We start from the raw sequence: 27244 nt of genomic DNA, 5'->3' as shown, positions 1-27244 counted from the left end.
TCATGCTGCACTGGGCCTTAGTTAATAAGTACTGCCACCAAGATAAATTCACTAAACACTTAGAAAGATTATTAGTAGACTAGATTTTCTTGGCAGTAGAAAAAAACTTGGCTTGCATTCCTCTGCTTTTCCAGAACCAAATGAAATGGAAAGTAATGCTTTTCTCACCCCCAATCTCTCAATGTATTTTATAAGCCATTTGCACATATTGAGTAAGATAGGGAAAGCACTAGAATCACCCTTTCTTCCCTAGGTAATATTTATGGTGAAATCCTAGGATGCCTTCTCAGCTTCAGAACTACAGTGACTGAGAAATGTTCACAGCATTTATGCATAAAATAGTGAGAATAAAATATGTATAGCAGTTATCTTGCCTCTCTGATCAGCAGTGAAGGAATGGTGGATAGAAAAGCCACAGTAATATTTCTTCAGTTCATCAAATTATATAAAGTCAAACCCACAGCAGGCATTGACGATTTTGATTTTCAAAAAAGCCAACTAAGTTACACAGATCAAACTCTAAAACACAAAATGCAAAATTTCTACATTATGGATGATTTGTCCATGCATTTTGCACTAGTGAAACACTCTTGAATGGAAATTTATCTCACTGACATCTCATTGAGTTGAAACATGGATCTTTATTTATTTGTTCAACGTGCATTATATAAGGACTGGTTTTGCATTACTTTTAGGTTTGAGACAGGGCACCCAGAAAGGTCATCCTGACTGCTGCCCTGTGGATCAAATGAGGATGCTTCTGGGGTAAAAGGACACAGTTCTCATCTTGAGACTAATGGTGTAAACTCAGAAATAATCTCTGAGTGCAAATGCACAGCTCAGAATAAGACCATTATTGTGGGATCAATAAAGCCAGTGCAGCTGACAGTGAAGGTCAGCAATCCCAGCAGTTTCAAAGGTATATCAAGAATGCAAAATTTTCCTACAGATCCACAGAAGACTACAAAATTTTTGCAAACCAAGAGGCCACTGAAAACTACTGTAATGAGAACCTATTCTGACAGGACACAGCAGATTGGGAAGATCTATTGTCAAACACCTTGTATTAATCTGCCAGATCCAGGATATCTAGGATTTGCTGAGGAAGAAAATTGCCTTCTGCAGTTGAATTCCACCACAGATGTACCTCTGGCCATTACCTCCTTTCACAGTTGTTACTGGCCTCCATAATTAAGGGAAAGGATGGGGCTCTTCCCCCTCATTGGTGATTCATTATTCCATCACACATTAATATTAGTAGGACAAGAACTTTCTTAACGAATTGGAAAATTTGGTAAGAGTTAACAGCTGTTCATGCTGGTAAAAGAAGCCTGTCCAGAAAATGGCTGTGAGAAATTAAGTGTAAGGATCTATACTTCTGAAAATAGAATTGTTCCCTGTATTATCCCAATTTTTATTTCCTTAGTTAAATAAAATTAAATGTTAATTTTTTTTCCATGAAAAATAACATCAGTTTATGCCTTTACACTTTACACAAGAAGATCACTACTTTGTAATGAAGGAGTTGCAGAGTGTTTTGATGTCAAGCTGAGGACAATAAGGAAAATGTGTCAAAATTTGAGAGTACCAAGTCACAGGATATTCAGTTTGAAAGCTGGAAACTCACAGAAGGAAACCAGAAAATTGATTGAGAAGAAGCAGCTAGGGAAAGCAATAACGTCTATGAATACTGCAGCTGGTAATGGTTCTCTCTTATTGTTGCTTCATTTTCGTACTCACATAGTCCTTTTTATTAAACATCTCTGTAACTTTATTTTAAAAAGTCCTATCCTATATCCAAATTAAAATAACCTGAAACACTACTGAGTAAAAGACTTTTTGAATAGTAAGTATGGAACGCTGACTTTTTCGTAATCTAAACCCAAAAGTAATTCTTTCCACAGGAGTTCTACCATATCAAAATTGTACAGAAAACAAACCAAAGGTTCTCATGAAACAGAATCACTTTTATTTCATCACATTTGTTTGTCCACAGCAGCCATGAGATAGGCAGACACTGTCATCCAACAGGGAGAAACAGCAAGTCTTTGTGCTGGGAAATCCACCACACTGGCCTTCTGTGCAATAAAAGTAATAGGCTGATCTATGCAACAGATTTCTTCAAATGGGTTTCCAATTTCTCACCAAATAATATTCTGCATCAAGTTTTTTATACAAATGTTTCACTTGATAAATATGCTCATACCCATGAAGCATCAATGTGCTGCAATATGCATCAGCTGAAGCCAAAAGTGGTCAAGATCTTCAATCTTTGCAAGCCTTAAGACCTTCTTAGATATCAATATTATTGCTGATACATAATATATTAGCAAACACTGTGATCTGGACTGGAAGATCGCTAAAAGAACAACATGAGCAGAGAAACAGTTTGCAGGAATCATCACCACTGGCTGTATTCTTCAACCTGACATCCATCCTTGCAGTTTATTATATGGGAGTAACAGTTCACATGCAAGCCTTACAAGGAATGATCCACTGCTGTGTTAACAGGATTTGAATCTTTCCACTTTTTTAGGGACTCCTTTTTTCCTAGTCTGTATTTTCCATGTATTCATCTGTACCTAAAGTGACCTGCAAGAAGCATGAGGAAAGAGGTTCTAACAAAGACTCACTTCATCCTGAGAGTAGGGAATTGTCTCTCTCCAGACTTCAAATAGGAAGATGGAAGGACTAGATTAAACCAAAATCAGGAGAGATCAATACAGAATCACAAAATCATAGAATCACTAAGGAAGGAAAAGACCTCCAAGATCATCAAGAACATCCATTAACTCAGCACCATTTGCATTCACCACTAAACCATGTCTCCAAGCCAAAACCACATTTTGAACATTTCCTGGAATGGCCACAATCCTGAGTATCAGCACTCAAAACACCTGTTTACACAGACAGAACAAGTCAGTCATGAGACATCCTGCTTAAGGCAGGGTTTCAAATAAATGTACACAATTTCAAATACACATTTAGACATGATGCCTCTGTAGCTGGAGTACTTTCTTTACATTTTTATTTCCATTTCAAGCTACTCTGGGATGTCTGCAAAAGAACCTTTCTGAGAAAACTCTCAGCTCACTATTCCTGAAAAAGAAAAATAATTAATAATTGCTTCTCTGCCTTACTGATAAGCCTTAGAGTTCATTCATATCTGCCATATCTGAAGGAGATGGGTGCATCAGTGCACTGGGTGGAAGATTCCTGGCCCTTTTTAAACACTATTTTAGGGTCCCTGTTTGCTGGGAAGTGAGCTCTCATCTGTACATGACAGTAAACAACTGTCAGTTCTGAGTCATCAATAACCCAGCAATGTAGGAAGTTCAGCTTTTCTGTGAAATATGTAAGATATGATTATAATATTTAGGTTAATCAACAATACTTTAAAATATTTTTCAGACAACCTGAAAGGAAAAAAAAATTTCGAGCATTATACCATGCTTTTCACTGATACAGGCAAAACCTATTAGGAAGTAAATATTCATGGCTAACTCCCACATATTCTTAGTGCCAAGACAGTGAGAAAAAAATATATGTATATTACTGCCACAGTAGGATTGTTTGAGAATTGAGTCATGGATGAATGAAGAAGAAAATATAAGATTTCAAAAAAATGCTGTGAATTAAGGAAACACTTCAAGCACTATTATTTCATTACCTTTTCAATAGATGTACAATGTCCTTGCACCTTTCCTAGTAGAAAATGAATAAAAATTCCCTTAAACACTTAGATCCCACAAATAAGCAGCCTAAGTAGTGTGTATTTTTGAAAACCTAAATAGTTTGCTTTATTTTCTTTCTTTGGCAACACAGATATTTGATCTCAGCATGTTGCACATTTGCATCATGTCCAGCATATGAAAAAATAAATACAACAGATATCATTTATATGTGTCCTCTCAGCATTTACTTGTGATGAAAAGCTGTACAAGTTACACTTAAAGCTGTTCTTGATATTAAATGAATGATCTGTCAGAGATAAAAAGAATTGAATTTCACTTTGGAATTCAAGCTGAAGAGACTAACACAAGATGTTTATTCACTATTGTTCCCAGCAGAGTTCCCTTTGGTAAATAGAAGTATTGTTATTTTTCTTCCTCCAACCTTTTCACACACCTCATTGCCAATCTACACAATCTTCTTGAGATGGCAAAATGTTCTAAAGTAGAAGAAACATTTCCTCTTAAAAATCATTTAGGCACAAGGAACCATACTTGCCAATTTCAGGCTGTAAAATTACATTATATCTTAATAAAAGGATACAAAAATGTTGTATTTTCTCATCAATATAACAAAGTAAGGAGCTGCATACACCAGGGATACCTTTAAGTATGGAAATGGTGATGGTGAAATTCCATGAAATATCCAAGTGTTTTGTTAAATAGTGTATTTTCATCAATGTTGGTAAAGACACTAGAGTAAACATTTTGACAGGCATCCCTAAATACAGCCCTCAGAAGCATTACAAAATCTTGGAGGCTCTTTAAAGTCTAGAAATCTTCCAAGAGGCCTCTATTATATTTTGGATCCATAACTAAATGCTTTTTGGAACAGTAACAGCCAGCTGCCAATATCCAGATGGTGAAAACTAAACAAACTAAGAAAAAAATAGTAATTTAAGAACTTGGGTTTTAAAAATACAAAAAACCTGCAATCAAACCAAATAAAAAGCATGCAGGCAAATCTGTAGGAAAAGAAGTCTCTATTTGTTTAATGAATACACTCCACAGGACTTCATTTAGCAGGTAATCCAAAACCTTGAATTACCATCAAACAGTCATGCCAGACACAGATTTCGGAGAAGTCTGTGTCAATATTAGTTTCAATTTCAGTGCACATCAAAACAGGATGCAGAAAACAACTTTCAAGGAAGAAGAAGTGACAAAAAGCCTGGCTATTTTAATTGTTTGCAGACCCATGAGTGCCTGGTATTTTTTCCTTTCTTTCCTTATTGATCTTTAATGATGCTTTCTAGCATGGGTCAGATGGTGTTATTTTCAATGACTGAAATCAATAAAAAATGCTATTTCCTTCACAAATATCTATAAAAAAGAATAAAGATAGAAAGAAAATTTACTTTCATTGAGATCTTTTCACCAGTAAAATTATTGCTTATAGTTACTATTTTACAGATGGTAACATTTTACAGTTACAGATTTTGAAGGCTCTGAAAAAGCACCCACTGAAATACACTACACTTCCAAGAGACTTGAATTTAGCCTTTACAAAATTGTCAACTTTTACTCAGAAAAATGAGTGCATGGTTGAAATCACATTAGGGCTTGCTGCACTTCTCAACATGCAGGTTCACACCAACATTATTGTGCTGCCCAAATGCAATCAGGAGGTTGTGGCTCTGTGATGCCAGTGGCCAATGTGCAGCAAGCAGCAGGTGACAAATGTACAGCCTCCTGGAATACACCTTAACTCTGGGAAATAAACTATGCAGTAGAGAGGCAGCTCAATCCTAATTTAGGAGACAAATTCTAGGAATAGTCCTTGAAACAAGAAAGAATGTCATGACATGGGCATAGATATAAAATTATATTAAAGTATCTTGACTGAATTCTTTCCAAAATCAGGTTATTTGTTGTTACTTTAAAAAATTGAGTTCAACCATGTAATCCAGTTCCATAGGTAGCTCAATAAAATCCAGGAGCATCTTTTTATTGACCTCAGAGAATATTGAAAATAATATTTACAGTAGATAGATTTAATGTTTGTCTTAAATAATTCAAGGCATGTAAATAGCAGGAAATTTTTTAATCATCATGCAGAGTATTCAATTTGAAAAAATCTAAATTAGAAAACTGGAAAGTCTTAATGATTAGGCTTGAACAAGAAATGTATTAAACTCCTATATTTCAGTGAAAATATGTGTAAAATGATTAAGTTATATTTCTTGTGAAATATTCTATTATTAAAATATTCTATTATGTGTTAAAACATAAAAGTACTATGAATTTGATATTAGATATTTCATTATATAAATTATATGCTCTTATATATTTTTTATTTTGATTTTATTTTCCCTAATCATTTCTTCACCAGTTATTTCACTAGAGAATGGAATTTATGGCAGCTTCCTTAATGATCAATGTAAAAGAAATCCCTAAATTCCTGGCTTCATGGGAGTCTCTACTGTGACCACATTCACTCTAGGGAATGCCAGATAGTCTGGCAACTCTGAATGTTCTCTTATGAACAGTTTCTTCTGATGACTATCATGATTGATCTATAAAGCATGTATGCAAATAGGGTACAAGCAAGGAAAAAAAAAAAAACAACAAAAACCTAAAATTTATAATTAAAATAAACTCATAAACATTAAATAATCTTCTGAAAAACAAAAAATAAGATCACAATCTGAGAGTAGTCAAAAACTGAACAGCAATCATCAACTAATTACCATGAATGACAGGGATTTGGGGATTATGCTTCTTAACATCTAATTAAGTCATCTTAAGTTTTTCTCAGTAGTCTTCTCAGACTTTCCTCCCCAAATCTTTTGTTGGCTAAATACAATTAAGGTTTTTTTTTTCCTCCAACTTTCATATAAATTATATCCTTGCTTTCATCAGTCTCTTAACTTTTGTAAAATGTACTCAGAGCTGGTAAAATAGAATCACAAAGAAAAAACATACGATTTGACTATTTGATGTATTTTGCATCATAGATCTTACATAACAATAGCTAATAAGTATCACTTACCCCTAAAAATGCATTTCTTTACTTGTTTCCAACAGGTAGTATCCTAAAAAGGTTAAGTATTCAGCCATCTTCAAAGGATACTGCCACGGCAAAATGCACCACCAGTGTTCAGGTACTTGTTTTAGCAAATCTTGCATTTACTTGTTGATATTTTATTATTGAGTTGGTTTTTATTTCCTTCTCCTATATATAAATATTGCTACTATAATCTACAGTGAGGATAAGTATGACATTCTTCAGATAGAAAATGTCAACAGTCGCCAAATGTTACCACTCTGGCATGTCTACCTTCTCATATTGACTAATTTAGATTTAGCTGCCAGAACTTCAGGTCAAAGGGGAGACCTTGAGGCTTCTAAACTGGAGTGTGTTATTTATGGGCTGACCACAGGGCCATGCACTGCTGTCCCCTTTCTCAAGAAAGGAAGACAGATAGGGAGGTAGTAATGCACTAAATCTAACCTTGCTCTGTGGGGGAAAACTATTCTGAATTTGTGTGGTATAGTGAGAGAAATAACACATGGGAGTGATCATAAGGGAGTGATCCATCTATATTAATTAATTAATCTACATTAATCAGATCATATTTTAATAGTTATATGATTCTATTTAAGACAGAAATTACTTATGCTTAGGGATAAAGGTAAACCAAAAGGTGAAGCAAAAGAATACTTTCTACCACTAGCTCTAAAGAAAAGTCTTATACAGTGACCTAAATTAAAGTAAAATAGCAACTATTAACAGCTATGAACAGCTGTATTGTTATTTTAAATGTAATTCTTTGCATTTAAGTCATCTGGACCAAAAAGAAGATTCCTAAAATTCTACTGTTCATTAAAGCAGGGATTACTAGATTTCATGTATTCACTCATCCACTCAAATGTGTCAGAATCTTAGAGACAACTTTCTGTAGTTTTAATAGAATTTTTATTGAAGTAATTTATCCTCAGTGCACCAAGTTTTAAGATCTCAGCTCTGCCTACAAAACAATTATCCAGAAAAACAGAATGTAGCAGATTCAGTCTAGTGGCCAAAAGTGATTTTTTAACTGCTTTGATTAGGAGCTTAGGAAAGAATCACACCAAGTTTGCCCCTGGCCCACATTCCCCAGTTCTTCCCTAGTTACTCACAAAACCATTACCCCACAGCTGAATTACCAAGTGTACATTCCACACATGTAATGTGTTGCTTCTTCACTGGAAATACTTTATTGATATCAGAACTGTACCTCATTCCTTGATTCTCAGCCATTTCTTGATAATGTGACATGTTCATTTAATTTCTGCTGAGAATACACTGTGAAACTTCAATGCAGGAGCTTTTAATATTGACTGCATAAGTAATTCATCTTCTCTATTAATGTTTCCATCAAGGGTCACAGTTACATGGAGTTACACATGTGAGTACATGAGAGGTGCTCACAAATACTTGCTTTGGTGAAGAACCAAGAAGATTCATGTATTTTGTAGTATTATAAGAAAGGGAATGTTTTCTAGTGGATTCATACTAAGCAGTGTCCCAAAGAAAAGAGAGGCAAGATAAATGAGAGGTAAAAATCAAGGCAATGGAGGAAAAAAATCTTGATATTTAAAAAAAGTTGAAGAAACAGTATGAAACAAGTGAAAGATATCAATAAGTAAGTTTTTTAAGTGCACAGTGTGTATAAAAGCAGATGGTTATTTCAGTAAGGTTTCCAGCAGAGCTTGACCATTTGATATATGGGCCAGAAGAGGAATCAAAGTAGTGCCAAAACAGTTTACTCAAAAGAACATGAAGGAATGGAAATTTGCCAGAACGCTTTTTACTTCAATATGTTTGAAATTTGAGAATTTTGCTATGATGCAAAACTGCAAAATTATCCAACAGAATATGAAGCTATTTAACACTGTCTTTCCCCCAGATAGTTCACTTGCTTCAATAGTCCAAATACCATAATGCTGCATTTTTATCTAACTGAAAGACCCAATTTGTGCTGGTTGGATTCTGCTTATTCTTGTGGTGACAGGAAAACCACACATATCCAGCCCCTCCCCAACAGTATTATAAAGTCTCAGTTTTCATCAAGAGGAAGGAAAAAATAAACAAAAATATTTAGACAATTATTTTTTTATTTATAGACAAAACTGACATTAAGTTGTTAGGAGCAACACCTACAACAACAGTGGAGAGACAGCACAGAACAGATCAACAAAGCTAGTGGGATGTTCAAAGGATCCTTGCCTCATAAAGGATTTTAATGAAAGTCATTAAAAGTGAGCTTAATTTGGTACAAGTTTCAGTTTAAGAGTTTAACAGGACATGAAAGACCTATCAACACTTGCAATGTTTTGCCTTTATCAGATGTGCTAAAATAACACTATTATGTTCAATACATTTTCCTAATCTTTAGTTTAGTATTTCATTAGTGTTAGGAAAGCTGAATTTCTTGTCTTTTTAAATATAATTAGACATTCACACTAGATTTAACAACCTGCCACACTTGCAGAATAAACAAAATTAATTTTCACACCTTTTATTCATCAAAATAGGCCAACACATTATCAGGTATACTGTTTAAACTTTTGATTTCAGCAGAAAATCCTTGCTTCTGGAAGAGTTCATCAACACCCTCAAACTTACCCAGATTTATTTGCTTTGTGAACAATCCGTGATTTCAACTCCATCAACTTTTCCAGGACTGGAAATACTGACTCAACAGCTCTGTTGCAAATAATTAGATAATCATCCTTATATATATTTTTTTTTTTTGAGAACTTCTCTTATTACAGAGTTCTTCAGGGATATTACCCTGAGCACTTACAGAATGCTCTGATAATTCCATCTTTAACATGAAAACCAATCCATTGCCAAGTTAATAGTGTCCTATTACCAACAAATTTTTTTTAAAAATATAAAAATGCTATTCATTTGACCCAAATATGTACAGATTTGTTTTCAAATAATGATATTCTAAAATTATTCAATTCATGAATTCTAAAATAACAATTTAAATAGCTTAGATTTTAGTAAACTGCAAGTTAAATGGCTTTTTTAAGCACTTCTCTGAGTTAAAACTATTCATATTTATCTCTGGGAATGATTCTACCCTTCTGGTGCAGGTGAAATGAGGACCAAAAAAGTTAATAATTTTACTGAAACAAAAATATGTGCCAACAACCGTAACACTTTTTATTTCAAACATTTTATGTAATCTCCCTAAAATGAATGAATAAGAATCTTGGTGTATGCTTAGTTAAGATTTTGGTGAGAAGTCATAAGTTTGACAATGTTCTCATTTTTTAAAATGAAGAATAACCTGTATTTTCTTCTCTCTTTCAACATCATAAGCATGGCTTTGCTTTCTTTATTCCCAACATGATCACATCACAAGGTAAATCGAGTAATCAAGAATGATGTGAAGATAATTGTAAAGCTGAAAGTAAAACTACATCTGCTTTGAGGAAACAAAAGGCACCATATGCTCATCAATTTATTCTCTACTCTCATGGGAAATTGGTGTTGCTACCTTTTTTGCCTTAAGAAAAGACTTCTGTTGGAAAAGTTACAAAACCTTCACATCCAAATTATATCTTATGTAACTTACATTACAGTCAAAAGAAAAGTTTTACTCATCTATTCAATGAAATATTAAAAAAATTATAATGACTTCAGGTAATGACTAGGAGAGTATAATTGAAGTAGAAGTTATTTTTGTACACTATTTTTAGGATCTTAACCTCTTGGGTCAATGTCTACTGTAGTGCCCTAGATAATAATGATAAAAATTATAACCACGATAACAATGATAATAATGATTATCACCATCATCATGACCATTATCATCATCTTTCCAAAGCATAGAACTGTCAGCAGGTTATTTCAGTACTTGTCACTTACACAGATTTGAACATATGCTCAAATTAATTCAGAATATATAGTGTCAGAAAGTAGGGTTTGCATTCTTGTACTGAAGGACTCTCTACCATTCCCTGGTAGAGCTTTCCAGCCATTTTTATTAGCTGGAGTACTCATGTAGCTGAACAGTAAGAACATGTGTGCACACACTTCAGATTTTTAGACATAAAGTGGGTTAAGATAAGTCACACAGAGGTTACAATATTGATATGTCAAACAAAACACCCAGAGAGAATGAATGCCATTATATTGTCAATGTAAAGTATTAGTTTATTAAATATCTACGTTATATTAAAATTAAATACAGTTAAATCAGTTAAAAGGCAACAAATAAGTGTAAAAATGACAGAATTGAAAGCATACTTCATTTTTTATCTTTTTTTCAAAGGCTGAAAATCCAGAAAAGTAAGAGTATTCAGAATCAGGAATAGTGAATCACCACACAAAAGATTCAAACTGTTCCCGATGAAGACTTTCAAGACCTCCTAATTTCATTCCTTGCATTATTATGGCTCTGCAGCTTATCTATATGTACAGCAGCAATAATTTACCTGAACTCTGAAATTCAATCATTCTACTTTATTTTAGTTTGTGGATCTAAAAATAAATTTAAATAATATTTAAATAATATTTAGTCAACATTAGGGATGTCTGAGTAAGAATAAATCACTACCCCCATATGGACTCGGCAGTTCTATTACCCTGAAAAAAACTGCAAGTAAATTTTGTATTATACAGCCATGAGTAATCTATGGGTCTGATGTGTCTTTTCAAAGGACATAATATTTTTTTCTAATTTTAGTACCTACACTCTACCTGTTGGCGAAATCTCTAGGTTCTGACAGTAAAATTACTGATTGCAGATTGGTATTCTCTGGAATGATTCATGCTCACATAAAATTTTTCATTATTTCCTCAAGCTCCCATTAAATGTTGTTACAAGCCAACTGTGACACTTACAGTTTGCCTTCTAAGAAAGTTAACTGGGTTTTACAGAGGTTGCTCTGTAAATATATATTTATGGGATGCCTGTACTTCTTTAGATCTTACTGTAAAGAACTGAAATAAAAAAATCCCAAGGATTTTTGGCAAAAGAAGCAGCAGATAGATCCTAGAGGATAGTGCTGGACTAAGGAAAGCATTACATGTTACAACACTACAGGGTCACACTCAGAAGTGGAGCTAGAAATTGATTTTAACTATACACATCCTTCAGAAGTAAGACAAAGTATGGATGAATGTTCACTGCAACTCATAACCAGCCTAACTGATCCAGAAGAAAGCAGTTGTTTTGCTTCATTTACTCCATCCTTGTTTATTCTCCTCTTAAACTCCCAGCCTGGAGCTCCCTCTACCCATTAATCAGTGGTCTGGGCAGCTTTGCTCTTCCTCTGAGGTTGGTGGAAGCCAAGGTCAGAATTTGCTTCTGCAACCAGGAACTGCAGCATGCATTTGTTCTCAAGGTAAAATATTCTTACTGCTTAAGTCCTACAGTACAACATAGTGGTTATAAAGCTTCCTCCGTCTCCAACTTCAAAAAATGCCCAAGGGAACTTAAGTAACTGTAAATGTGTTGACTCCATAGTCTACTGGAATATTTAGCTTCACACACAACAGATACAAGAGATGCTGAAAAAAGGAGATTTTCTGGTAAAAAAAAAAAAAAAAAAAAAAAAGAAAGGAAAAAAAGAAAGGTCCTTCTACTCAGAAGCTTGAAGCATCAAAAATATTCAAATCATCCGAATTCAGACAAGACTCCAAACACCAATTTGCATCTTATTGAAAAGTTGTCCTTTCCCTAAATATTTCTAACAATTTTCTCACATGTCTCAAGCAACATAATAAACACAATGGAAAGAGAAAATAATTTGGTACAACAATATGAAAGCACATGCAACATGAAAACATGCCTGAAATACGCAAGCCTCTGACACAAATTGCATAAATAACATGCAATAAAAAAAAAGGGAATTAATCACATTTGTTTGCACATGTAGGCAGAGTTTCATCTAACTCATCAATATTCCTTTTAATAATGCCAGTATTATTGCTGGATAAGTGGTGGCTATGAATAAATAATTTATGAAGGGTTTCTTTATCGCAGGGAAATTAATTTCATCTTTTTTAATTGGAATGAAGAACAACAAATTCCACTTATGCCTTCTATTTTTAAATGCCTTTGTGTGAATTTCTATTAGAACTGAAATTTTATCCATTTGTTACAGAGTAGTTTCCTTTCATAGTGAATGAATATGGTGCATTTACTTTAGATAATGTGCATCCTATCCAGCCAGAATCCTCCAGCTACTTCTTTGACCCTGGAAAGTGAGTCAATAGGGTTTGAATAGGGATTTCTAAACACATATGATTAAAAAAAACAAACAAACAAACAAAAAAAACACCCCAAAACTTGGCTAATCTCTTCTCCACTAGTTTTCTAATGATTTCCTTTAATGGCAAAAGTGTTTAGTTAAGGTAGAAATATTCAAGATATTTTCCTTCCTAATTATTTCAGGTTTGAGACAGCCATATGTTTGCTGTTACTCTCTTATGTTCTGTTTTATACAGTGAGCTTCCCAGGTTTTTTACATTTTATCCCTTCATGAATTCTGGAGATGCACAGTTTGACATTCTGAAAAAAGAAGATGATTGGATTCAGAGCAAAATACAGGGACTGTGTGCATGATGAATATAGAAGCACAGATCCTATAAACTGGCAAACATCAACAAGGACATTTTTTTAAGCTTTCACTGTCATATTCTAGGATAGAAACATTTGAAACCAAATATGTCTGTGTGCACAGATGTATGGATACATGGCTCACAGAAACTCAGATCTCACAAGCTTTATTAGGAACATGCAAATTAAAAAATAAATCAGGATCAATATTCTGTCGCATAAATATCAACGCTTTAGGATTTGTTAGATAAATATATAAATATAAATATAAATATAAATATAAATATAAATATAAATATAAATATAAATATAAATATAAATATAAATAATATAAATATAAATATAAATATATATATATATATATATATATATATATATATATAGATATATATAAAGGATGTAAAGGATGTCCACTGGAGATTGTTTTTGTATTGTAACTGAACAGTATGGTGTTAATTTTAGGGTTTTTAAAATAATTTTTATTAATTATATTTTCTGAGAAAGTTATTTTTCATATTCATGTCCAATTACATGTAATTTGGTTATCTGTTTACCAATTTTTAAACAGAGATATCCAAGATTCAGTAATTATTGTGTCATAAATTCATAGTTAGTGTATATAAAATCAATTACTGCTTTTTGCAATGGAATTTGCAAATAGAGACCAGAGGATGCAGAAGCTCATGTACCTTATATCATTTCTTTTCCCAGTAAATTACATTGATCTAGACTTGTAAAAATTACTTATTTCTAATCTGTTTATGAAAATCTAAATCCAAATATTAATAAACTGGATTAAAGGACACTAGTAGTAGAGGGCAATGGATTATTCCCTATTCTTTAATGTCTACCTTCTCTCCTTCACAAAAATACTCTTCTGTAGCACTTCATTTTTTCAAAGACCTTTATATCTTTAATCTTTCCTATAACATTGTTTTAAGAGTGTCATTGTGTTGTATATTTCTGTTTTAAATTCAAAGCGTTGAATTTGAACTTTAAATCCACAGAGAAAAGTAATAAATACTTTTCTGAAAAATTTCTTCCAAAGATCATAGCTCTTAGGTGAAAATATTGTCTTCTTTCCTGTGTTACATATATAATAAAAGTTAACTAAGGGAATAAAAAAAATGCACAAATTTAGAATAATGTAGTTGGATAGTGTATTGATGATGTATCTATGGATGATGAAAAGGATAAAAATGAGTATTAAAATAAATGACAGGACTGTAGACTTTTAGTGAAAATTATTCAAGAGAAACACACTTAAATTATCATTAAGTAAATTCATTAGGAAATATGTTCTGATGTAAGAGTATTGTACAACCACAAGAACCACAAAATGGTTTAGTCTCAGGCTCTGCAGAGGCAGCTGCATTGGGTTTGCATGGTAAGGTTTGGTAGTGGGGGGTGCAGTGGTGGCTTCTCTGAGCAGCTGCCAGAAGCTGTCCAAGAGAGAAGCTGGCCCCAAGATGGACCAGCTACAGGTCATGACAAAGCCCATCAGCATTGTGGCAGTGCCTGTGATAATGTGTCAAAGAAGGGGAAAAGCCAAGCTGCAACAGCAGCTGGAGAGAGGAGTGACAGTATGTGGGAGCAGCAGCTCTGCAGACACCAAGGTCAGTGCAGGAGAGCCAGGAGGTGCTCCAGGCATCAGAGACTGCCCTGCAGCCCATGGTGAGGAGCAGGGTGAGGCAGCTGTGCCCCTGCAGCCCATGGAGCTCCACAGTGGAGCAGAGATGCAACTGCAGCCCCTGGATGACCCCACACTGGAGCCTGAAGGAGACTGTGACTCGTGGGAAGTCCATACTTCCCAGCAGGACCTGTGTCCCTGTGGAGTGAGGAGCTCACACTGGATCAGGTTTCCTGGTAGGACTCGTGACCCATGGAAGATCCACAACTGAACAGTTTGTGAAGAGCTGCAGCCTGTGGGAAGAATTCTGTTGGAGTTTCTGCTGGAGAAATGGAGAACTGTCTGCTCTATCTCCATGTCTTTATGTCGACCCACAAGCCCTTTGTTACATTTTCTCTCCCCTGTCCAGCTGGACAGAGTGGCTGGGGGTTTGCCACCGAGCCAGGGCCAACCACCACAGTTACAGAATCATAGATTCACAGGATTATAGAACAGTTTGGGTTGGAAGGGACCTTAAAGACCATATAGATACAATGACCCTGCCATGGGACAGGGGCACCTTCATAAGATCAGGCTGGTCAAAGTTCCATCCAGCTCAGCCTTGAATACTTCCAGGACACAGCATCTGAGGCACAACTTCTCTGGCAACCTCTTCCAGTGCCTCACAGCCCTCACAGGAAAGAATTTCTTCCCAATATTTAATCTAAACCTCCCATCCTTCATTTCAAGCCATTATCCCTTGTCTTGTGACTACATGCCCTTGTAAAAAGTCTCTCTCCATCTTTCTTGTAGGCTCCCTTCAGGTACTGGAAGGTGCTCTAAAGTCCCCCCAAAGCCTTCTCTTTTCCAGGCTGAACAATCCTAACTATTCTCAGCTTTTCCTCAGAGAAGAGGTGCTCCATTTTTCTAGTCATCTTGGTAGTCCTCCTGTGGACTTTCTCAGGAGTAGCATGAAAGATGAAAAGCCAAATCTTTTTTCCTTTCTTTATTAGTTGCATCAAGATTTTTTTATAAAATGGAAAATATCAGAATTGTTACATCTTCCAAGTATTCATTTTTGTGCTATAAAACTACAAAAAAGTCCTACTGGAAATACAGCCTGAGTTTCAAACATTCTATCTGTACTTAGATTAATTTCTGGTTTCACTTGTAAGATATAGAAATAATTAGAACAAAGTATATACTCTTCATTCTGATTTGCAGAAGCACATTTTTGAGATGTGCCTTGCTCTAGCCTTGTGTCACCTATCATTTAACCAAAGATGCAAGCTTTCAGATACCAGAAAATACAGCCATAATAGTCTGTGAAGTTACATGTAAAAATGCTGTTTTACTAAAATATGACTGGTACTAAGAAGATCATTTTTGTTTCTGTGTATTTTGAGATAAAGTTTTACAAATAGCCTGATATTATCTACCTGTGATCTTGCTTTTCTCTATTCCCACCTGTAACTCATTTTGGACATTTCCCAGCTCTTTACATAAATACAATGGTAACTTTCCTACCAGCTGTATTTTATACTTGGAGACTGGTTAAAATTTTAATACAATATAATACAGAAAATATCAAACTTATCCTCTTGTTTCAAGCATTTTTTTTTTCTCCAATACATCATGCCAGATGGTCAGGCAGAGGCTCACACTTTTAGACACTCAAAATTTCCCACTTTCATGTGGTGGGCAGATGTGATGCTGGAGTGAAGAAAGGCTCTGCATGAGCAGCTAGAGGCCAAGCTGGATTCCTCACAGCATCTTAAAAAGAGCCACACACTCATATTTAGGCACTTGAGTACAGCCCTGAAAAACTGTTCCACCACTAACAGCAAAAGAAAAGAAACTCTTAACTGTATATAACAAGAAAAGTCTCACCTTTTGGTTCACCAGTTTAAACACTGAAATTTACTTTTCTTCATGAAGCACCATTATCCTTAACATCACAAGACCCACGGGAAAAATGGAAATTAACAACACGTTCTTCTAAAAGATATTTTGCCACCACTAATTGCAGCTAGCTTGAGGTGTTTAAACAGCTTTGAAAAATGGCATTTAGATTGCCAGATATGCCATCATTCACACAAGCAGCCTAGCAAAAGGAGGAGGCAATCAGCTCCAAGTCTCCTTATATCCTAGGCTGGTTCTCAGATACTGATTTCCTCATTCCATTCCAACAATTATTGCAATAAATTGCCACTCTCAACTCAGCAGTGCTGGTTCACAGAATCATAGAATAGAGAGTTGCTTGGGTTGGAAGGGACACATAAGATCATTTAGTTCCAAACCCTGTGCTGTAGACAGGGGTACCTCTCACTAGACAAGGCTGCCCAGAGTCCCATCCAACCTGGCCTTGGACACTTCCATGGATGAGACACCCACAACTTCTCTGGGCAAACTGTTCCAGTGCCTCAGCAAACCCACAGTAAAGAATTTCTTCCCAGCAGCTCATAGAAAACTACTCTGTTTCAGTTTGAAGTGATTCCCCCTTATCCTGTCACTCTACATTCTTGTAAAAAGCCTCTCTCCATGTTTCTTGCAGTCTCCCTTCAGGTACTGGAAGGTCACAATTAGGTCCCCTTGCAGCTTTCTCTTCTCCAAGCTGAATAATTCCAATTCTCTCAGCCTTTCCTCAAAGTAAAGGTTCTCTGTCTCTAATTATATTGTCCCTCCTCTAGCAATGACCAAAGGTTTACAGCAAGAAAGTCAGAAATGGAAACCTGCCCCTAACAACTTCTCTTTTAGTAAATGGCTGACAATGAAGTTGTTTGTTTTGTTTAAGAAGAGAATTTCCTCAGGAGAACATTCTTGTCACTTTTAATATCAGGAGGTATAAAAATAGTATGTGCAGAGGTATGAGTCACTTTTATGCCACACTAGGTAAATTTCAGCTTATGCTTCTCCCTATCTTAGTATTTCTTCAGTTACATATACAGCTTCAGAAGTTTGTAATTTTTTTTCTATATTGTATCTTTTAAATTATTCAATTCCCTGCTAATAAATTCAGATATGCATTTGTATACACAGTGTTTGCAGCAGTGAATTATTCAGCCTATGTACTTAAATGGCAATTAATACTATTAATTACAAATGTACACACATATTAATAGAAATACCGAATGATAGGAAACATCCACAAGTGATACAGCATCTCCACTACAAGAGAAGAGGCTAAAAAAACTAGGTAGCCAGAATAAAGTTTAAAAATATCCCTTTCTTTTGGCATACTTTCTGGCAGCCTCTAGTAATGACTATACTCATTTTGAATTGCCTTCACCACACTCATGAGGATTACATTGAGATTATTGGATTCTATTTAATCCATCTGTGCTTGTATTTGTTACCTTCACAACAGCATTTATAGAAGAAAGCTATTTGTTTCAGGGTTTTCCTAAAATAATTACTTATCTGAAAGTTCTGCTGCTAAGAGTATTGTTCCAATTTTTATCATGTTACATCATCATATAATGTTCAAAATTAGGTTGTGAAAGGTCAAGAGAATACCTGACATGTTTAACTGAAGAGTTATTAAACTGGATGACATGAAACTCGTATTTTACCTAGGAGCTTTTCACAGTCAATGCACCATTTGTCATTGTTCTCCTGAACTGGCTCCAATCCCATGGGATTCCTCTGACACGAAAGAGCTCAATAGGTGATGGCAGCAATGAGCTATTAAGGAACAATACACTGAAAAGAAGAAAAATCTATATAAGGCAGAATCTACATAAGCAACCTTTTCTATTAAATTATCCAAGTTATATTTGATATGACTACTGATAGGAGATGAAAATATTTCTTAAACACTCACTTTTGTGATTTGAGTGCTTTTTTGCTGTAAAACTGCAATGAAAACACTAAGTTATAAATAATTTTTGAAAAAATTATTGCTGAGTGAAGATAATATTTATGATAAAATACCTGCCCATAATATGATTATTTTTTTCTAGATAGGCCATATGGAGCATATTCATATCTTTTGTTAAAACTTATGATTGTTCCTGTTTCCTGTGTTACTCAAAACAATATCTATATTTATATGCTGCCTACCTAGACAAAAAAAAAACCCTATGCCTGAAATTCTTGCTAGGAATTTAATATGCATGGCAGCTCATTTTATTTCTCTAGAAAACGCTTGTACAAGATATTTTAATGTTAGAATTTTAAATATGTCAACCTACAGCAAGTTTCACCTTCATGAATCAAGATCAAATAGTTAAATATAAGGGGGAAAAAGCTATATATATAAAATCAGATGGTAGTATGCACAGGTAACTGCCAGAATAATTGGTTTGCTTCAGACTGCAAAGTTTTGATTATTTAGTTTAATTTTACTTGCCAGTGACTTCTATTTGGCTTTGGTTTGTGTGTTTCAGAAAAAGCTCTCATTTGTGTCCTCTCTGAGATGACAGAGTCCCTGCTCTGTTCGGGCCTCCAGCTCCAGGGGCAACACTGCTGGCTCCTGCCTGGGGACTCTGCCATCCCAGTGCCCCCTGGTCTGGCTCTGCCATTTAACAGAGTGAATCAGGGAGCAGAGAAGAGACTCAGGCAGCATGGAAATCAGGCAGCACAGCAAGGCATTCTTTCATCAGCCTAGCACAAGGAGAAAGTTGAAAGAAATAAAGTTGTGTGTCCATCTCTCCTATGGCTTTGTACACTGAAGTGCTTCATTGCTTTGCCTTTGCCAGTTAAAAATTCATTTTATTAAATAGTGCTTTATGGAAGCATGGGTAGTTATATGTAGGACCAGGAATTATACTGGTACACAAGAAAATTTTACTTAGGAAAATCCTTCCATATTGAGTCTCCTTCAGCATGAAGGAAAAATAAATTACACCTCAGTTTAAATCAAACAGCAACACTTCAAGTATAGGCACTTCATTTAGGAAAGGGAGGTAAGTTAGTAAGTGAACTAAGCAATGAATTTGTTAATAGGACCTTAAGGAGGGTAAGAAATTTTTACAAGGTCATTTGATTACCAAACTATACTATCTTCATAAATGTGTAATTCTATTGACTGAAACCTACCAGAAATAAAAATGAAACAATAAATCTTTGATTCCTATTTTAAGAAATACATAAAACATCCTTCCTTAGCTAAAATATTGAAGCTTAGAAAAGAAACCTTTATAATATATGATAAACAACTCTTTTTGGCTATGGTAAATCTGTTGAAGGCAGAGATTAATTCAGTTCTATAATTTTACCCAGACTACTTAAAATATTCTCAAAATTATTGTTACTGTTATTAATCCCTCCAATCATTGTGTTGTATTCACAAAGAGCTACTTCTCTTTGATGGTCTCATTGACCATCTAATCCTCCTGGCAAGAAAAGTAAGAAATCAAGTTAAAGCAAAAAGTAAAAATTGAAAAAAAAAAAAAATATAATTTTTAAAACAATATAACAATATATTCACAATTAATGTCAATATGTATGCATTTGGTACTGAGTTAGGCTCTTAAATTCCAAGACCTACTTGAAACATTCAGAGTTTGTTCTTCCTTATGGCACTGGCAGCCTTCTAGATGAAAATTTTCACAAAACAGGCTGCAAACCACCCACAAGAACCCAAAAGTTTTTGAATAACAACACCATCATTTGGCCCAGGCAACCCTCAAATACTCTTATGAGTACAATAAATGTACAGTTTATCCAGTAGGTAAATCTCAGGCAAACTATCTTTAACATCACTTCATTACAGAAAAGCTTTCACCTTGTGCAACTTATGAGTAAGACCACTTCTGCTGAACACAGGGCTTATAATACTGTCTTCTGTTATAAAACAAAACAAAAATCCCAAACAAAAGCAAACAAACAATCAGAAAACCCAAACCAAACAAAGCCAAACAAAAAAAAAAAAAACAAAAACCAACAACAACAACAACAAAAACTTAAAAAACCCCACACACCAAAAAATACCTCAGAATATACTTTGGCAGCATATTTTATGCTTCCTGGGTTAATTGAAACACTGTCATAATCTGAGTTTTCTATATTTGAAAAAAGAGTAATTATTACCTAACCAAGACCACTATTGCAGCACATGCTAAGGATGGTAAAAGTATCAGTTCTTAACCATAATAATTATTTGAAGAAGAGAGTTCTGAAAAAAATTCAGTATGTATTCTTTCACAAAAACTACTGTTTATTTACTTTGTCCTCTTATGGCACCTTAGCTACACTCACAGCTTTTTACTTCAAGAAGCTAGAATAAAAATAATTCATTACAACCTTTGTGAGTGAAGTAATGCATGTTTCATGAAAAAAGTACATAAATTAAACAAGCTCAGTTACATTATCTAATTTAACTCAACCCAAAATATCATCACATGGCAGATTTTAAGTTTTAGAGAGCCTCAGAAGGGGAGCATGGTGGATATCCCAAAGTTTCCAAGCACTGCCAGAAGTATAATCAAGACTCAGATAAAGGATACACAATCTATTCTCAGCAGTTGTCTCAAAATACAAGTCTTGGAGGAAAGCACAATCTGGAATGAAACATGAAACATGCTAAAACAATGTTGTCCAATTGGAGTGAGAGATAAGTCATTTAGTCTTGCTGAAGAAGAAGTGATGCAAAGGTGATTGCTGCAGAAAGCTCAGTAGTTTTGGGGGAATGTTGCAAGTAACTTGTTTTCTGTAACTCCTCCTTCTTTGGTGGTACAAGCATGTTTGTGATTTTACTCCAGAAATCACACCCCAACACACAGAGGTACACTGACAGTACATTCAAATCAATTGGATTATAATGTTTCCAGAATTGCCTTGAGTAATTCCAAGAAATTAAACAATTCTCTTTGTCTCTCATGCAGTAAAGGTTTGTAAACCACCAGTGGATTTGGAGGATTTAAAACCAGTAATTTTCAGCTCCTTAGCTAAATTAAATTGGTTAAACTCTACTGATATAATTATTTCAGTCTATCTCAGCATCATACACTGTTCACTAAAGCTATGTTCAAGCCAAGAGAAAACACAAAGGAAGGCAGAATTTAGCTTTAAGTAATAAAACTTGAACCACTAAAGCAGTGTCTTGGTCCCAGCTACATGCTTTAAGTTAAAATAATTAGACCAAAAGGCAGTCCTACATGTGTTTAGAACATATTTTGACCCTTTCTTGAAAAAATTAACTGCTGCTGCTAAAAGATTTGGATATGAGAAGCTGCTGAGTATATAGCTTTACTTGATTTCATAATGAAAGGAGGTGGTTTGGAGTTGTAGATGTAGAGGGTTGAACAGGACACTGGTTACAATGTGATAGTAAAGAACTAGAAGGAGGGGAGGGTTTTTAGATTTGTTAAGTGATAAGTATGAAAACCCTTTTGAACTTCCAGGAAGGCTGTTTTTGTTTGTTGGTTTTTTGTTTTTTTTTTCTTATAAGAAAAATAGGGCAAAAAGCCTAAATAGACCCATTAACAGCTCTACAATAAATCAAATCCTCATATATTGACCTTTGTGTAGACATATTCCCACTTAAAATCAATGCTTTTGTTTTCCAAATGTGAAAAACCAGCAGCTTATTAGTAGAAAAGCTTACTGACTGAAGTATTCATAAAGAAGCAACATAATTTACTTTAACTTTCTGCTACTATTTATACGAGATTGCACCAAGATCTGCAGATGTGTCCTCTCATGAAAATGAACCAAACTTCAACCCCTTATTGTTTTCATGTGCTGTGACTTTCTAAATTATTTTATTCCTTTTTAACTTGTTAGTGGAGCATTAAAAGATAAAGACCATACTTTCTTCATCCCTTGATTCATCAGTTCATTCTTTTCCTCAAAGATCAGCAATTTTAAGATATAATACTTTTGTCTTTTATCTTTCCTTAAAAAAAAAAAAAAACAAAAAACACCAAAAAAACACAAAAACAAGCAAACAAAACAACCTGAATATCTACTTGTCTAAGCTAAAGAATTGAAATCTGAAACTTCAGAACCAGCAGATGAAAAAGCAGTAGATACAACTCTGGAAAACACATACTCGTTATGCAAGTACATAACCGAGTGCAGAAAGTGACTACATGGAATTTTACAGTTTGCACCATAGAAGATCAGATAATGCAATATTCCTCTTCAGGCTTTAATTTAATAGATTTTAATAAAACCAAACTTTTACTACAAAATTTTGTCTGGTCTCATAATGATTAATGAGATTTCACAGAGTTATCCAGAGGAGGCTATTTTTCAACTATTCCAATTAGAAATTTATTATTAAAATAAAAGTATCATTTCAGGACTTCTAAGGTTGTCTGAATCTTTCGCCTCTGCTCTACTAGATGAAAAAAGAAATCAGCAAATGTATTTTGATTGTCATGAAATATGACAGCATTCTAATTAGAACGAAAAGACAGGAAAAGGTGACACCACGAGAATTTTTTTTTCGCATTTGAAAATAAAGAAACCACTCCATAGTCATTACTGGATTTATTAGTACTTAATGAAATGTTAATTACTGCATCTGACAAACAGTGATTAAGGAAGCTATTTTTATTTAAACTAGGAAAAAAGAAGAGAGAAGATATACTAAAATGTTAACTTGCTTTAATAATTGTAGCAAGAGATAGAGTCTGCATTGTAATCACTTTTCTAACTTTATCCTAGCTGCACTTATTGATAAGTAAGTCTTTTCAATATTGCTGACAGGCAGATTTATTTAACTACATGTACAACTAGGGCATAATATTAAATGTTTTCAAAGACCTTGCCAGTAAATGTAAAGTGATGGGATTTTTTTTCCCAGATTTCAGGGAAATGATGAAAAAATATGAAGATATCTTCATATCCTTTGATTTTAACAAATGATTGAATAATCTAATTAAGATACACAAGCTCTCTATGTGCTGTATTGAGCCTGTTCTTATTACACATTGAATTCTGAAACAGAGTTCCTAAAATATTAGTAAGCAGTCTTTACTTAGTAATTGCATGTGGGTAGTCAATTTTATATTGTAGTGGCAAGGTCTGAAAGGACAGGAACGGATAATTTACTACTGCACAGATCTCACACAATCCCAGCTACTCAGACTGCCAATTTCTGAATTCAGTCTCAATGAGCAGTTTGAAAACTGATTCTGATACTGTTCAGGACAAAGAGTCAAAGGTAAGTGTTAAAAATTACATTATATTATCATGTATAAGATTCAGCTTATACTAGAATAATATTTGATATGAAAAGATGTTGTGATATAGTCCAGAAGTATTTCTGGACATATTTGTCTATCTCCTGAATGAACTGACAGTATTTAAAAGTCTGGATTTCAAGTATTGGCTGTAACTTTATTTATAAACTAGTTCAGGGTATCAGGCCATATATGGGAATGCTTTTCAGTCCATGGAAAAATGTATTCATAGAATAAGAGGTATAATATAATTGTAGACAATACTTGACCTTCTTAAAGCAAATCTTGCTGAGCTATTAATTTTCCAACAGAGCTCAAATGCATTGTCTGTTTCCTGGCAGAACAAAGAGCCTTTTACATTAGTGAGGGGTTGCAGAGCAATACTCCTAAAATACTCTAATACTCCTAAAATTCTCTAAACCTCAGGGGAGGTTACGAGGACCACCAAACTGTCTACACATCACTTGAGATGCTGTAAAGAGGATGTGAATTTCAATTTTTCCAATATATATTTTCTTACTTCCCCCTACCTTCAAGTAACCTAAAACTTTAAATTACTCCTGTACTATTCATTAAGCATAAAAGTCTATATTTTAAAACATGATGAAACACCAACTTTTTATATTTATTTGCATTGAGTGTAACTAGAAATATCTGAAATATTTCCATTCTCAGAAAAGTGTATACAAAGTAATTTACACAACAAAACTATGGATAACATCCATAAAGTCAACACTGTTAGTTAAAATAATCTTTGTTCTTGAGAATCAGCTAAAGAGTATCATATTACACATCTGAAAATCTTCTGTATGATTTCAGAGTGCCTTGGGGTCCTAAAGAAAAGAAACTCCTTGCCTGCCCCCAAAATCTACAAAACACAGTAGTGCCACAAGTTGTTTGTATTGTACTTTTCCCTCTCTCATGTGAAGTACTGAGATCCAAAAAGACTCCCTGGTAACCAGACTTCATACTATTTTTCTACTTGTTCTAAAGCTGGGAAAAAAAACCCAAAACAACCCAAGTATTGCTTTTTTACAGGAAATTATTTCCTAATTACTGGAGCTCATAAATCTCAGAAAACTAGAGTCCAATAAGAACACAGAGTATAAATATTTTAATTGCAGCACCTCCAGCAGTTTCTTAGGAGTTTGAGGATACTTTGTGAAATATCTGTCTTTGCCATAATTGCATTTTTACTGTGCTTTACTGTGACATGAGGAAAATTTATACAGCATGTTGAAAAACAAAAATAAAAAAAATTATCGTCCAGTTAATTTTCCACAGTTTTATCTTATCAGGCTCTTGGAAAGTGCAGGTGCACTACTGTGATATAATCAGGAGAACCAAGATTCTGACCACACTGAGCCCTTATCAAAGCAATGGAACAGTAAAGGAGGAATTACGTGAGCTATAAAAAATGCATTCTGCATCTATTTCCTATGTTTATAAGGAAAACTGCTATAAATTTTGTAATTAGCTAAGATTACCATGCTTTTAATTATAACAGCTAGAATAGAATTTGGAAATCAGAACAATCCAAATTCCAGTTTTTATTTCTGATACTGAATTTTACCCTAAACCTGAGAGCACCTCCATCCACGAAAAATTAATCTCAAAAACACAATAAATCAGTTAAATGAAGCAAATAATTAACTATGCATTCATAGCCCAAAATATGTAATTTTGTTTTACAGCAATGATAGATACACATGTAAATTCTAGTATTTACATTCTAGTGTTTTGTTTCACAGTCTGAAAGACAAGAGAAGACTGATTGATAACTAATATTTTCTCATTTAGTGACTATCCTTCAGTGACTTTGATACAAGACATACAATCTGTTGTGGGGTTTTTATCCTCAGTATTCATGAGTTTGGGTTTGTTTTTTTGGTTTTTATGGCCCACTAAATTTTCTCTACCTCCAGCTGCTAACATCCCTTCCCTTCCCTTCCCTTCCCTTCCCTTCCCTTCCCTTCCCTTCCCTTCCCTTCCCTTCCCTTCCCTTCCCTTCCCTTCCCTTCCCTTCCCTTCCCTTCCCTTCCCTTCCCTTCCCTTCCCTTCCCTTCCCTTCCCTTCCCTTCCCTTCCCTTCCCTTCCCTTCCCTTCCCTTCCCTTCCCTTCCCTTCCCTTCCCTTCCCTTCCCTTCCCTTCCCTTCCCTGAAACTTCCCTGAAACTTCCCTGAAACTTCCCTGAAACTTCCCTGAAACTTCCCTGAAACTTCCCTGAAACTTCCCTGAAACTTCCCTTCCCTGAAACTTCCCTTCCCTGAAACTTCCCTGAAACTTCCCTGAAACTTCCCTGAAACTTCCCTGAAACTTCCCTTCCCTGAAACTTCCCTTCCCTGAAACTTCCCTTCCCTTCCCTGAAACTTCCCTTCCCTGAAACTTCCCTTCCCTGAAACTTCCCTTCCCTTCCCTGAAACTTCCCTTCCCTGAAACTTCCCTTCCCTGAAACTTCCCTGAAACTTCCCTGAAACTTCCCTTCCCTGAAACTTCCCTTCCCTGAAACTTCCCTGAAACTTCCCTGAAACTTCCCTGAAACTTCCCTGAAACTTCCCTTCCCTGAAACTTCCCTGAAACTTCCCTGAAACTTCCCTGAAACTTCCCTTCCCTGAAACTTCCCTGAAACTTCCCTGAAACTTCCCTTCCCTGAAACTTCCCTTTCCTGAAACTTCCCTGAAACTTCCCTTCCCCTTCCCTTCCCTGAAACTTCCCTTCCCTGAAACTTCCCTTCCATCTTCCTCATTAAAAAGATAAACCTAAAACTGTAAGCCCTGCTAGTTTTATACTGAATAAATGGCATCTTCAGGTCAGCTACAAGGCTCACATTAAACTGTATTTACTCTAATCTACAGTTTCCTTCCTTTTCTCAAACACTTTCATTTTCACAGGGACAAAAATACAAATTTGGCTTTGAAACATGAACACTATTTGCTGACAAAACCAAAGATATGCTTCCAGTCAAACATATTCAGCCATGTCCTGAATTGCCCTACTACTATTGCAAAGCTTTATATTTGTAGCAAGGAAATAAGAAATTCTAATTATAAAAAAAAAAAAAAAAAAAACAAAAAACAAAAAAATAATTATTTTGACATAAAATTATCAATATGCTTTGTTACAGGTACAGCATTGCTTTAATTTGTTTCTAGGAATTCTATGTGAAAACGATTATGCTGAAAAAAACTAGGAATTGCTTTACTG

At 34.8% G+C, this 27244-nt stretch overlaps 1 protein-coding gene across 1 annotated transcript in view; it reads right to left on the bottom strand.

Moving 5' to 3' along the window:
- The window catches only part of IL1RAPL1 (interleukin 1 receptor accessory protein like 1), a 669427-nt gene that overhangs the window by 534980 nt on the left and 107203 nt on the right, over positions 1-27244 (bottom strand). The gene's annotated exons all lie outside the window — the stretch shown is intronic.

This window comes from Oenanthe melanoleuca, chromosome 1 (assembly GCF_029582105.1).
Source record: "Oenanthe melanoleuca isolate GR-GAL-2019-014 chromosome 1, OMel1.0, whole genome shotgun sequence".
NCBI classification, from domain to species: Eukaryota; Metazoa; Chordata; class Aves; order Passeriformes; family Muscicapidae; genus Oenanthe; species Oenanthe melanoleuca.
Note: the sequence above shows the minus strand (reverse complement) of the source record. Positions and strands in the feature narration are given on the sequence as shown.